At 37.9% G+C, this 14675-nt stretch overlaps 1 protein-coding gene across 1 annotated transcript in view; it reads right to left on the bottom strand.

Moving 5' to 3' along the window:
• Positions 1 to 14675, bottom strand: part of LOC120729245 (calsyntenin-2-like) — a 320942-nt gene that overhangs the window by 61174 nt on the left and 245093 nt on the right. The window lies entirely within an intron of this gene.

The raw sequence follows: 14675 nt of genomic DNA, 5'->3' as shown, positions 1-14675 counted from the left end.
ATACTTTCCCTGTGAAGACGGGGGGAAAGAGCATATCGGTCAATAAATAATAATGAACACCTGGTCCACAGGAAATGAGTCAGAGTGGATCGGTGAACTGGCCAGCCTCCTTTTTGATGCAATATTAAACTGTTGTGATAAAAGAAGATTTAGGCTTTTAAAACTCTTTGCACAGCAGTTAAGCCCTGGTTAAATCAGTGCACATCTGCACTCACTGTTTACTAGCTGTTGATATAAACTCATGCTATACTATTAAATGTTCTCATTATCTGCTTTGATTTATTTTCAGTGTTTCAATTACTCATCTTTCTTGTTTTAGGTGCAGCTACCGCAAATATCAATGTTTGTTTATAGTTGTAAAAAATAACAACTGCCTGATATGATTTTCTAAATATTATATTAAAAAATTATAAAAACATACATGAAAATACAGCATATACAGCATTTAACTGTTTGTACAATTCTAACAAGCTTGAAAGTCAATATTTGGTGTGACTACAACTCTTAGGAAAACTCTCTCTTAATTTCTTCAAGTAGTCTTCAGGAATATGTTGTCAGTGCTCATATTACACAAATATGTAATATATGTTACATATTCAAATATGTTCTTCCATTTGTTCAATATCTCTAAAATTAGAACCATCCTCTCTCGTAGTGATGCTAAAAAACTGAATTTTCTACTTTAGGCTCGATGATTGTAATTCATTAATATCAGGCTGTCTTTAAAACTCCTTGAAAAGCCTGCAGTGGGAGTACGGACAGAGACGAAAAAGAGAAAGCACACTCAAAAAAAAATCTGTTGTTGGATGAACACAATTTAATGGGACCTATTTCCACGTGATTTAACCAAGTACAACAAACAATTTTTAACCATGTCAAACCAACACATTTGGCATTTGGTGGTTTAATGTAATCAGATGACGTTGGATCAACGTAGTATACTTACATTGACTTGAAGTGATTTATTTAAGTATGTAGAGTGAAATTTGTCTTAATTCATTCTACACAAGTTAAAAACTTTGGGAAAACACAATGAAATCTTGTTGTTTGAACAACTACTTTTTTTAGTCAAGGCAATTACTGTTAGTCTTGCTTAACAAACCAACATGGGGGTTGATGATTTCATAGAGACAAACAACCATTTACATTTATGGGTAATTTAGAATCATTAATTAACCTAACTTTAATTACACACTGCAAACCAGCCAGATTGTGGATTTGAACCCAGGCCCTTCTTGCTGTGAGGCAACAGCACTAACCATCACGCCACCAAGTTGTCAATCCAGGCTTAACAAAACTGGGAAAGCTATGATTACAAGGCTTGATGCAGACTATTCTGTGCGTTTATGTCCTTGACAGGTTAAACCACAATAAATAGTGATAGCATGTGGGTGTAGTTGTCTGCCTCTTAAAACTCCAGCAATTTTCCTGCAGTTTGACATCTAATGTGATCTTGTGAATTTGTTTTATCTTTTGTCTTCCATTTTTTGTCCATCTTTCTCAAATTTTTGAAGAACACACTCAACACTATGATGAGATTTGCCAAGTTTTTGCTCAACAGCTCTTTGGGAATCACCCCTGCTGCTTCAAAACTATTACTTTATGCCAGTCAAACTGTGTTATCTTTAGCATTCTTCAAAGATTCAACTAAAGAAATTGGAACAAACTGTGTGTTTTTACGACAGTCTGATACAATCTAAAATGGATTCTTAGCCAAGTTTTCTTTTATATGTAGATGCAACACTGGATCATCTGTTGAGCTATAATGATTCACAGGTCACTGTTAGGTGGCTTAACAAAAAAACAAAAATCCTCTAAAACTGGTTGAGAAAGAATAACTTTGCAGACCACTTAGAGAAATTACACAAAAGTCTGGCTATTATTCATTTCTGCTCTGTCCAATCTGCTCCTGTAACAACATGGATTTCCCGACTGTGGCAACAATAGAGGCTATCTTATCTTATTTCATCTTAAAACCTTGGAAATCCATGATCCATAATTCTATTCTTGTGTTCAAAGGAGTAGCCTTCTGAATTGCATGGGTTTTTCAAAATAGCACTGAATGAACCAGAAAGGTTTTTATTAACAATCAAACAGTGAAGCAGCTACAGCACATTATCTTAAGGGTCCTCTTTTCATTATTTTGAGTTCTTATGAGTAATTATGTTCAGAATATGTTTTGAATTGGTCACAGTTGTGTTGAAAAAATAATACATTTGTTAGAGAGACACTGACACCATCATAACATTCAGCTTATTCAGTCCTGTTAGAGGAACGCTGAATTCTATCAGTGCATTCTGAATTTGAATACATGTACTGAAATTTTAATATATGGAAAAAAACTTTAATAAGTTATGTTTCTGTTTCTACTACGTGTACACAGCAACAGGAAATGCCGAATTGCAATCATTTTCTGGATGAAATTAAGTCATGAGATAGGCCCCTGGCAAAAAACGCGGTCCAGCGCACAAAATGACCTATTCGTCCTTTTTTCTCTACGTACTTTATATGCACTGAACACACAATCATTTACCAAAATGCACAATGCAAAACTAACAACAACAAATGCTTAAACTGCATTTGAGGTTAGGACCCTTAAGATGGACTTTCATGATCTGGCAGTGATGCAACTGTTGCCTCAATATGAACACCACACCTTGTGTGGTGTTCATATTTTTGTTACTCAGCCAGTGTTCATGGGTCTGGTGGACCCGCTAGAGTTTTGGTTTTCCAAATTAACACTATCAAACAATTTTATGTTAAATTACTCAACAGATGTTTACTTCATCCCAATTACAAGCCATATGAACAGCAAACATGGTTAATTTTTTCCCTTTACCTTTGTTAGATCACATTTATGAATCAATGTGCTTCTCGGTTTTTTTTTTGTTTTTTTTTTATAAAATGTTATAAAAACATAAATCAGTTATAATCAAGTGGAGTGAGTGGAAAGACACAACACATTTACACGTGAAGCAATATGTTTCACAACTAAATGGGATCAGCTGCTCATCAATGGTGACATTAGGCCCAGGGTTGTAAAACAGGGGCAGGTGGTGCACACACTTATCCCACACTGTCCTGATGGCAGCAAGCTTGTCTCTCTGCCGTCTCGGTTATCAAAACAGATAATCCTGGAAATTTTGTGGAAGTTTTCCAGAGACACTGATGCACGGAAAGGTTCTTGCCGGTTTCTGCATCCCACAGGGATTCTGTGGCCTTTGGGGTTCTTAGATGAATTTGGTCCATCTCCTTCCACCTCTTTCCAAAAACACACCTTCCTTCTAGATTACTGCAATCCAGAAAAATTTTCTGGATGGAATCTGGGATGAAAAGCTCAAATGAAGACTTGATGTCCTGCACATGAGTAACTGTCAGCCGTGTTGGCCCTGGCTTATCACAGTAACAGCTCTGCAGGGTGGCTCATTTCTTGGGCAAGAAGACCATTCAATTTCACCAGTTATTGACATCCATATTTCTTCACTTGCTGTCTGGTGGGCTTGTTCTGGTCCTGGCTGCAGATGGGGTACTCGTCTTCGTTTTGTTACTAAATGGTGCTCAACCTCATCCTCTTCTTCAAAGTCACTGTCAGACTCTGAATTTTCAGAAATGTGAAATATTCTGAAACCTCTTTGTCAACATCATCATCCGAAGCTCCTCTCTCTTCCAAAATCAATTGGATGGCCCTCGCAGCAGATAATCTTTTGCCATCTTGATCAGTTGTGATAAAGAACCACACTGGCAAACTCTTATTTATAGTATTATGCCCCTAATTTGCAGGTGGGACAGGGTATGAGAAAATAAAATTTGGATCCCTCAAGAAAGAGGGTAAAATGTGTGGGAATGTAAGAGCAGACGTTGTGTTGATAGTTGAATTTTCAACAATGTTGCAACTTTGTGCGGGAGCAGGAGGGGAAGAAAACACTATCAGCAGCACCAGAAAGGAGGAAGACAGAGTGTAGGAACACAGGACCTACACTTTCAACACTTTTATTAGACCTGGGTCCAGTGGACCCGAACACCTTGTATGTAATGTAAATGCGTGGGGGGAGGTACAGTATGAGGTCATTGAAAATTAGTCCGGATTTATGTTCTTCACAGAAAATAAGCCAAAGCCAATGAATTTCAGGTTGAAAAAATAATTAATTGTTTAATTTTTCTTTTGAAAAAAACTGAAAACGGGTCTCACAGACCCGAACACCATACAAGGGTTAAGGCTCGGATCATTCAATTTTTAAATTTGCTGTTATGCTCAGCTGAAGACTAAAACACAGCATTTGTAGCTTTAAATTTTAACTTTTTTTTGTGAAAGAAGCAAAACTAATGAGGATAACATCTGCTGCAGAAAACATTTTAGTAAAGCCTTTCAACAGTGGCTTATTTACACTATTTAAATGATGAGGAGGAATTAAAATATGACTGAATGTGCACCTGATGAAGCTGCTGTAAAATATACTCTAACAATGTCTGATGTCTGTGCTAGATTTTTTCAAGTGTTAGGCAAGACTGACGGACAGAAAAGACTTCCATTGATTTTACACATGCACTGATAAACAGTCGCTATATGCGTAAAATAACACACTATTCTGTGTAAATATTTCCCTCTGCTGTAGCTCTGTCCCCGGCTTAGCCTCCATGACATATGTACCACACAACAAGAATGGTCACTGATTTTATATTTCCATTACTGTCCACTTGCGAAATCAGAGAAAGTACCCCCTGAGTGTTTGCTTGATTGCTTTCTGAAAAAAAATAAGTGTTTTCCATTGGGTAGCTGAATGTAATGATGTCCTTTCCACATTCAATTTAGACTCCTGGTAGAAACATCATTTAGATCTCAATTATCCCTGTTGGTTTTTCTTGTTCTTTTTTGCCAGCTGAAAGGCTCGAGGTGACTTCTCATTGATTTTCTCCTCTTGCCAAAATCCCTCCAGCCTGTCAAATGAGGACACAATGCTCTCTTTATTCTAACTGAAAAATGAGAGCCTCCATTTACCTCTCTATGTGGGTTCGTATTATCAAACTCTACAGAAGCATGAAAGTAATGAGACACCACTGGTGTGGTCCTAGTTAATATTCAACTTAAAAAAATTCTACCTTTTATAAATCCTAATGGGCTAAAAACACAGCCACGGGAAATTCAGACACTCTGCAGAGTGTCTCCAAATGTGGAAACTGAACCCATTTACCAGTGGTTGTTCAGGATGGTGTCTTTGGGTCACAACATGAAACAATGACATGTGTAAAGGTTAACTTGTTTGCTTTTAATAAATTGATTGCACACTTGCAAAGACAGAAAACAGAATATTTACCAGAAGAGGACCTCGAAGTCTGATATGTAAAACTTCTATAGGAAGTGCTTTAAACCTGCATTCTTTCTAACAGCCAAGTCTTAATGTACAGACCTCTATGAGGAAATGATCCTAATTCACACGTCACTAAACATTTTCATTATGACTTTATGGTCTCATTTGCTTGTTTCAAATCTTGCTCAACACTGCATGATATTCCATCCATCCATCCATCCGAGTCCGGGTCAGTAGGCCAGCAGTCTAAGCAGAGCACAGATCTCCCTCTCCATGGCCACCTCCACGAGCTCATCTTGGGGAACACCAAGGCTTTCCCAAGCTAGCCGAAAGATGTAATCAGCATGTCCTTGTTCTGCTGCAGGGCCTCCTACCCGTAGGACATGCTAAGAGCACTTCACCAAAGAGGTGCCCAGAAGGCATCCTTGTCTGATTGCTGAACGACCTCAACTTCCTCCTTTCATTTCGGAGAAGCACTGACTCTACTCTGACTTGTACCCAAATGGCCAAACTGTACATGCTCTACACTAAGCTAGCCACCCTTTAAAAAAACCAAATTTTTATGACTTGTTTCCATCATGTGGTCTTTTCGGTGACTACGCAGAGCTTGCTAACATAGCTGAGGTTGGTAAAGTGGACTGACCCGTAAATCAACAGCTTCGGTGTCAAGCCCAGATCCAGCTCCACCAGAACAGACCAGTACAGCAGACAGTCCCGCTCCACTCACCCGCTCTCCCCTCACTTGTGAGCTAGTTAATTCTCCTCACTTGTTTCTGCATGATATTCATTTTATCTTGTTGTCTTCTTACTATTACCATTCAGTGGTAAAATGACGATAGAGTAGAGTATGCCTTCGGGTGGTGCTATCTTCTGACTGAGAATTAGCAAAAATATGAGAGTATATTAATGCATTTATTCAAGTTATATGGGATCTGTGAGGCACACATTTGCCTAAACAAGGAAGTTTTGAGCTGGTCAACCAGCTATCTAGAGATTCATAAACAAGCAATTGTTGCATTTAGTTTAGGACAGACTAGTCAGATGTTTGAAATAATACACACAAAGCTATCGTTTACTTTAAATCATTAGGAGGTTTGTGCTGTGTGTTACAATCAGAGATGGGCAGTAACGCGTTACTTGTAACGCGTTACTGTAATCTGATTACTTTTTTCAAGTAACGAGTAAAATAAGGGATTACTATTGCAAAAATGGTAATTAGATTACCGTTACTTTCCCGTAGGAACGCTGCGTTACTGCGTTACTAAAACCGTGATTTTTTTGCGAGAATGTCTCACGACAGTGACGTAAGCGAGTGCGCCGTTAGTGACAACAGCTGTGTGCAGATCAACAATGGATCATATATAGATTGTGGGAGAGAGTATGAGCGTGCAGTGTTTAAAGCGTGGAAGTACTGACCTTACTTTGAGTTTGATTCCATAAAAAGTGACAAAAACATTAGTGTCCGTTGTGCGTGGGAAGAAAACTTCTTTTAACAGCGAAAAAAACCCCTAAACTTCTAAGCAAGCACCGAGTGCACAACGATGTAATGGGAAATTCACAGAGAAACTCGCGGATTCTTCAACTGACCGCGGCACACCTGCACCAGGGTAAACCTCCGCCTACCGCAGTCCTGCTTTACAGGTGAAAATAGAGCAAAAGGACCGCTGAGTCTTTGACTTTATTTATTTTCTGCTGTGTTTTACTTGCATCTATTTGAAAGACTGAGTGTAAACACAAAAAATATTTTATTTTATGTGCTGGAATGTGCAGAAAATAGGTTTAAATGTTAAACTAATTTATTCAAGTCAGAGAATGGTGCATATAATTAAATTTTTGCTTGATGCATAAAGTTAAAAGATTAAAACTGATAAAACAAGTTAAAAAAAGAGACTTATCCATTTGATTACATTTTGTATGATGGATTATGCAGAAAAAGTAGAATTGGGCTGAAAGATCTATTGCTTTATCACCTATTCAGGTTGTAAATCGTGTTTTTAAAAAGTAACTAAGTAACTAAGTAATTAATTACTTTTGAAAATAAGCAATCAGTAAAGTAACGGGATTACTTTTTTGGGGAAGTAATCAGTAATTAGTTACTGATTACTTTTTTCAAGTAACTTGACCAACACTGGTTACAATATACATTACAATACTTTGCTGGGATTGCCTGAACCTTTATGTGGTCATGCCAAACACACCTCCTTTACCAAGAGCTGTAAACAAAAACAAAAAACCTCCAGAGTCGAAACATAGAGGAAATTCCCTTAAGGAATAAGGCTAAATAAGTGTGAGCTGTCTATGTCTTGGAGCTGTCTATTTTGGAGCCCATTGATATGTTACTTTAGTGCAACTTACATATTACTAAAATGTAAATAGCACAGTTTTCCTTCCTTTTATCAAACTGGTTGCAGTTTGGCATTTTGAACAAGTTCATCAGCACCAGTGTGTACTGACCCATTATATACTATGAGGTTATTATGTGGTTGTTACTTACCCTCTAATTTACAGTTTGCTTTATTTGTTTTTTGCTGTAGGAAGACTTACTGTATTTCAAAATCAGTCTCTTAACTGTAGAGGACTGATTAGAAGCAAGTTTTTAAACTATTAGTGCTTAAAATGTTTTTGAGGTATTAAGGGAGTAGGCTATTGTCCTTTAAAGTAACACTGATAAATCTTATATCAAATGGATGACATATATACTTTAAATAACATAAAGATGATTCCACCTATAGTTATCAGGGTAGCACAGGGGCTGGAGTCTATCCCAGCTACTATAGGACCCTGGACAGGTCACCAGTCTGTCGCAGGGCCAACACAGAGAAACAGACAACCATTCGCCGACAGCTAAATTTAATACTCTTTGATTGACAGCTGAAAGCAGAGCAGGTGAAAATCTGTTTTTTAAAGTTATATTAACATTAATGTAACAGAACATCACTGACTTAAACAAAACATTTCTGAGGCTGCATGAAAAGGTGCAAGGAAGTAATGTTCCACTGTAAGCTTGGCTGCATCCTGTGTGTTTTATTTCCACATTTAAATAAATGTGTTTTTGCTCCTCGCTGTGTCACTTACACTGTAACCGTAATCTTGGCTATGATATGGTTGAATGCTAATGTTAGCTGCAGGCAAAAACACATCTACAGAGAGCATGTTAACTCTATTGTAATTCAGTTTGCATTGAGATAGTCTGCAATTCATGTAGAGGGCGGCAAGACGGAAAAATGTCAACTAACACTTTAAACCTTCTTCTTGATCAAAAAATCCCAGCTTTTTACTTTGGTTTTTGCAACTGTATCAAAAGCAAAACGTAAAGCTACTAATTTTTTACTATTTTCTTGGTGATTTTTGCCCATGAAACACTTTTTCGCTGATGTATGCATCAGATGTGTGTTTATTTGTTAGTGTTTTTAGCATTGGAAGTGCTCATGAGCCTGCTTTCAGAGCACAAACCTAAGTGTTTATTGTAGTGTTGAAATACTGCTTTTAATATTAGATTGTAAGTAAATGTCAGTGTTGACATAGTTGATGTCAGCTGAGAGTGTTGTGAAAACAGAAGGGAAAAAAGCTGTGTGCTCAGAGTACTTTTTTTGTTGTTGTTAATGTTAATGTTAGTTAATGTTTTATGACTATTTGCAACAGGACTTCCTCCACTGATGGTAAAAACAGAAATTTAGACAGTTGTGTCAACACTAAACATGAAACTCAGTCAGTGCTTATTTGGCAGCTGCTGGTGGAAATTACCTGCTGCTGCTCATTTGATGTGTGAATTCAAAACGGCGAATACTGTGCGGTGTTTACAGAAATGCAATTTTATTAACCCATAAGAGCTAAAAACAGAACTACTGTACATCTGTTGCTCACATTGAAAACATTCAAATTACAAGAAGCCCTCGAAGAGCGCAAACCTCTGCCAAAACAGCTTGCTCTCTGTATTTATTTTTAAGGGAATAGTATTTTATTTTGCATATGGTATATATGCATTATAATGGATTGCATTTATATAGTGCTTTTCAGGGCCCTCAAAGCACTTTACAATTCCACTATTCATTCACTCTGATGGAGGCAAGCTATAGTTGTAGCCACAGCTGCCCTGGGGCAGACTGACAGAAGCGAGGCTGCCATATCGCGCCATTGGCCCCATCACCAGCAGGCGGCAGGTGAAGTGTCTTGCCCAAGGACACAACGACCGAGACTGTCCGAGCTGGGGCTCGAACCGGCAACCTTCCGGTTACAAGACAAACTGCCAACTCTTTGAGCCACGATCGCCCCATTATGCATGTTATTTTTTTTTCTTTGCTCTTTTTAAACATACTTTGCATACAGTTTGTAGTGCAAAGTGCATGCATGACATTTATGACATGCATGATTAGGTAACGGGTAATAGTTTTCTTTAAAGATATATCACATGTTGGGGTCTACTTGAAAGAAAGAAAGATGTAAAATGTAAGAGTGAGGTCAGAGGTCAAATGTGACGTGATATTTAGGGGAAACTATAATGTGATATTTAAAATCCCCATATACTAGTTCACTTCATACATGTTGCCAATACAAACAAAAAATCTGAAGCATCATTTTAAGATAAAGGACATTTTATAAAGGTTTGACCTCTCCTTTAAGGTCAAATGTTGTCAAAGGGCCAAAGTATTTAGAATCCCCGCAAATCATTTCTTATATGTTGTAAAGACAAAAAATGGCAGCAAAGTTTTAAATACAGTACTTTCTGTATGTTCACAATACACACCACACTTGCAAAAATCATAGTTTGTAAGTTTTAAAGTGTTTTGTCCATTTTTGACCAATAAATCATTATGTTGAGCCTGAAGACCCCGGTGGATGTAAGCCAAAGTTTAATGGATTGATAACATGACCCCACTGCACACCCCTACAGAGGTTCATCCAGAATTTTTAGATCTATCATGTTTACTGACAGAAAAAAATTCACACATACGCATGCAACAGCCTCCTTGGCAGAGGTAATTAGAAGGCTTTTGTTCTTTGACTGCTTCTTTAAAACGTTACATTTTGGGCTTCATATGGTCATATTCATTCTTACGTATCTCACAAATTCTGTCTTTGAAACAGGAAGCGGAGGGACTGGAAATACCCTTGTAATCTGCAATTTCTGTTACGATTTAATGGCAGGTAACGGGTCGTTGTGTATATATATATATATATTTTTTAATCATTAAAGATGACACAGTGTGTGTGTCCTGAATATTTTTGTCTTTACTCTTGTGTTTTCAGATGCTGATCAATCAGAAACCAGTAACATGATAACAGTCAAATCCCCTGTCAAATTCCCTCTGTTTAGACTTGAAACTACAACGCAGCAGTGTGCAGTATTATAAAACCATCCGATGTCAGGAGGAAAGTAGGCGCCGGGTGAATATGGTGAATGGAACAATAAAACCTCACAAGCTGTTAATACACTGTGAAAGAACTAAAGTGGGAGTCTGGGTCTGTGAGGCACTCTTTTATACAGTGAATTTCCCGGACACCTGCGAGCGCCAAAGGCTATTTTTTAGACCGTGCGCACCCGATCCAATTTTGTACATAGTTATAACACCTGCAGGGGTTCATTCAGTACTGGCTCATGCAGAAAACATCTTCAAGATTGACAGCCTCCTTCTTTGAGACACTCTTATTCGGATCTGCATTTAAAGAATATGAAAGTGTGCACAAAAGACACATTTGGTACACGTTCATTGCAAAACCTTTCAGTGAAGTTTCAATGAAAACCTCAGGCTTCATCTCCTAACAATGCATACAGCACAGAGAGCAAAGTTTAAGCGTACTGAACAGAATAGGCCAATGTGCATAAAACCATGCTGCCTGTTATTAACAGATAGTACACTCTTTATTTTTTTCAGCAGGTAAAACTAATATCTGCAACCATCTCCCCCCACCACCCCGGTGCGGTTATATTGAAGCAGCTCGCAGTGCGTGATTGGATTGTATGAGAAATTAATTGGACTTCTTCCTTCTTTGATAAACCAGTGCAGGGAGAGGAGGATTCTTCTGTCTGAGGGTTCTCTAAGTTGGAGGTATTCAGAAGTTCATTTTGTTTTAAAGACATTAGCAGATGAGGAGGAAATAGCGACAAGGCGAGGGGAGATAGCGACTTAATGAAAGTTTCCTTTCATGCCCCCAGGATTCACAGAGACAACTATTAACAAGAGGGAGGAGGATGAGCGGGTGGACGCGCGAAAAAGTGAGAACTCTAAATGTGCTCGAGAAAGTTTAACAGCTATTGTGTGCCTATGTGGTGCCAGAGTAGACCGTGGAGACTTTTATCGTGAGACGTGCTAATGAAATAAATCAAGATCATTTCAGACCTGCTATAGAACTACCTGTCTCAACCCTTTTTAAGCCACAGCAAAAACAACCAAAAACTGTCAAACTCCCTTCTAATTTACTAACTTCCTTCATGTGGGATTTCATTAACTGTGGCATATGGTTAAAACAACTATGGGGGAAAGGTGTGATATGATACATTTTATAACGAGTCATGTTATGACTGCAGAATTATCACAAACAAGCAAGAACATCAAAGGGAAAATTGCCTCTCTCCTGGCCTCTAAACTGGATATGCTCTGCATGCAGGTTGCGTTACCTTAATGGCTCTGTGAGGCTATTTTTCTATTACATTAGCCTCAGCTATACTCTGACTAGTGCCATTTAGCAAATGACAGTATGCTGAACTAGGACTGTTTTCTTGGTAAACAATAAACAGCCTAAACCTTAGTGGCTTAGCTCAAAGCAATGCTGCTATTATGTATGATACATACTATATAATGAATACAATTGGGATTTGTGAAGAGGGACTTAGCCAGGCTGAAGCTCTCTGACCATATGGCAGACTGTTGAACACTAAGTAGCTAGAATGAAAATGAGAACTGTGTCAGTGTAGATTGCCCAAAGCAGCAAGACACTGTTAATGGAAGAGAAGTTGCACTTGAATTTTGTAAAAGTGAGTTTACAACATTCAAGTCAGCAACTAAATTCTATTTACCTCCATTGTCTCTTAATATCAGAGTCAGACAGTTGAAATGAAATCTATGTCTAAATAGACAGATACGTGACACTGACGTGACACTAGCATCTAATATTTACATTTTGTTCTTACTTTGAATTTTGGTCATTTGTAGAGCACAATTTTTAAACAAATACGGAGATGAACACGTCAATTCTGTCAAATTTGTGACCACTGTACCTATCTGAGCTCATTTTTCTTAGTTTGAATATTTTTATATTTATCTAAAAAAAAAAGAAAGAAAAAAAAGTAACAACATCAGCCACATGAACAACCAATTTGGTGTTAAAACATGTATTCACATTGCTTTGTCTTGTACTTTTAAAAGAAATATAGAAAAGCAAAAATAATATTTTTATTTTAGGAGGTAGCAAGAAGTAACATTATGCAATGATGTGAAGATGGATTTGTTGATAGGAAGTGATTATAAAGAAAATAGAATAGTTTAGAGATCCATATAAACCATCCATCCTTTTCTGCTTATCCAGTTCAGGGCTGCCCGGGGCCTGGAACATATCCCAGCGGTCATAAGGCTTGCTTAACCTTAATTAAATTGTGAACTATGAATATTATCTGCTTCATTTAATTCTTTGTGAACTGTGAATAAGCTCTTGTTATGTGTCAACTTACACAACACTGGCCTCTAGGACTGGAAAGTGAAGCCAGAATGGAAATGTACAAAACCTGAAGAAGAAGGAGGAGGAAGAGGAGGCCACTAAGTCAGCTCTGCCAGCTCCAAACGAAGTCCCATTGTACTGAGGTCTGTGAGAAAAAGGTCCTACTGCTCACTAGATTGATACTTTTATAAAAACTTTCTGGTCTTGATTGCTAGTTTCAAGTCTCCTTTAATAGAGAATCACATTCATTTTATCAATTACTATCAAATTGAGAACAAAATAAATGATAAATAACTGCATGTTTTGGGGGTTGTTTCCTTGGGATAGACAAGTACATATGAACAGAGTGTCCTGGAGGTTTCAGAGAGATTAGCTCTTGCAACATTGTTTCTCTCTCTGAAAGACGTTGACATCCAAATCAAATCTAAAGTCTTCGAAATGTTAGTCCACAAACCAAAGGTTGACGTCACAGTGGCTACAAATTACTTTTACGTATAATGAAGTTATGCTGATTAATAGTGTTCCTTAAAGCTCAATGTCAATCCTAACACGACCTCTATCAAACTGGCAGTACTAACATACCAACGTTTATAATGTTGGCCATGTTAACAACATTAACATACTCAAAGGCGATGCAACAATATTCCCAGTAGTTTTCAGGTACTGCTCAGAAATATAATTAGTGACATCACAGTAGTATAACACTTTTGATAGTCTCAAACTATTTGATTCAACATATAAACAAATACTCTACATACACTATAATTGCTTGATTGGTTGAAAAGAAAGAAGGAATGAGGGCAAAGAATTCCAGCCATGCTTAGTTTCTCTCGTAGCCACTGTAACCTTTGCTGATCTGAACAGCGCCTGAGAAAGTACAGTGAACATCACTGTTAATGTCATTAGCAGAAGCCATACTACTGTAGCAGTGAGGTCTGTGAAATATCCAGATTGGTCAGATGTCTTTTAAAAAAAAAGAAAAAAAAGAACAGAACAAATTAAAAACAAAAGGAGAAAATGTAGAGTGAGAAAAACAGACCAATAGCCATGACAGATACTCAATAGAAACTCTGTCTAAATTCCTCCAGATGGGGCCTCACGCACACCTTGCTCTGTCAGGAGACTGATGGATGACCCGTTTCATGCTATCTCTCCAATCAAGGACCAGTGATCTGTCTGATTAAATTAGCCCAGGGTGCTGCATCTGGATGTCCAGCCTCAGCTGTGTGCCTCCTGAATCAAATGTCCTCACTGGGTGAGCGTGGGGGTTTTGTGAGTCGAGATGACCTGTCTGACTCCGAGACAGCATCCATGATCAACAGACAGCTGCCTCTGTCTTCACGCAACGCACACACATACACAGAGACACATGCACACATGCACAACCCTGGAGGAAGCTCATATTTCTCTAGCCATCATATCTATTGTTTTTATTATTAACTAATTGTGGAATTTTCATGTGTGGAAATGTTCCATTCCTCGAAGGAATCATATGAAAGGGCAGATGCCAAACATTTATTCAGTCCCTAAATTCATTAAGATATTACATGGATATTAACTAGTATGTGGATTCTCTAAATTAAATGGGGTTACTTAAAGGTTAGGTGTTTTTTTTTGTTTGTTTTTTATAGAGGGATTTCTAGTATAGCCAAGCACTAATTGGTTACAGTTTACACCCACAAAACCATGGTTGTTTGCAAATCACTGGGTGAATAT

This window comes from Simochromis diagramma, unplaced genomic scaffold, assembly GCF_900408965.1.
Source record: "Simochromis diagramma unplaced genomic scaffold, fSimDia1.1 OVJJ01000348.1, whole genome shotgun sequence".
Lineage (NCBI taxonomy): Eukaryota > Metazoa > Chordata > Actinopteri > Cichliformes > Cichlidae > Simochromis > Simochromis diagramma.
Note: the sequence above shows the minus strand (reverse complement) of the source record. Positions and strands in the feature narration are given on the sequence as shown.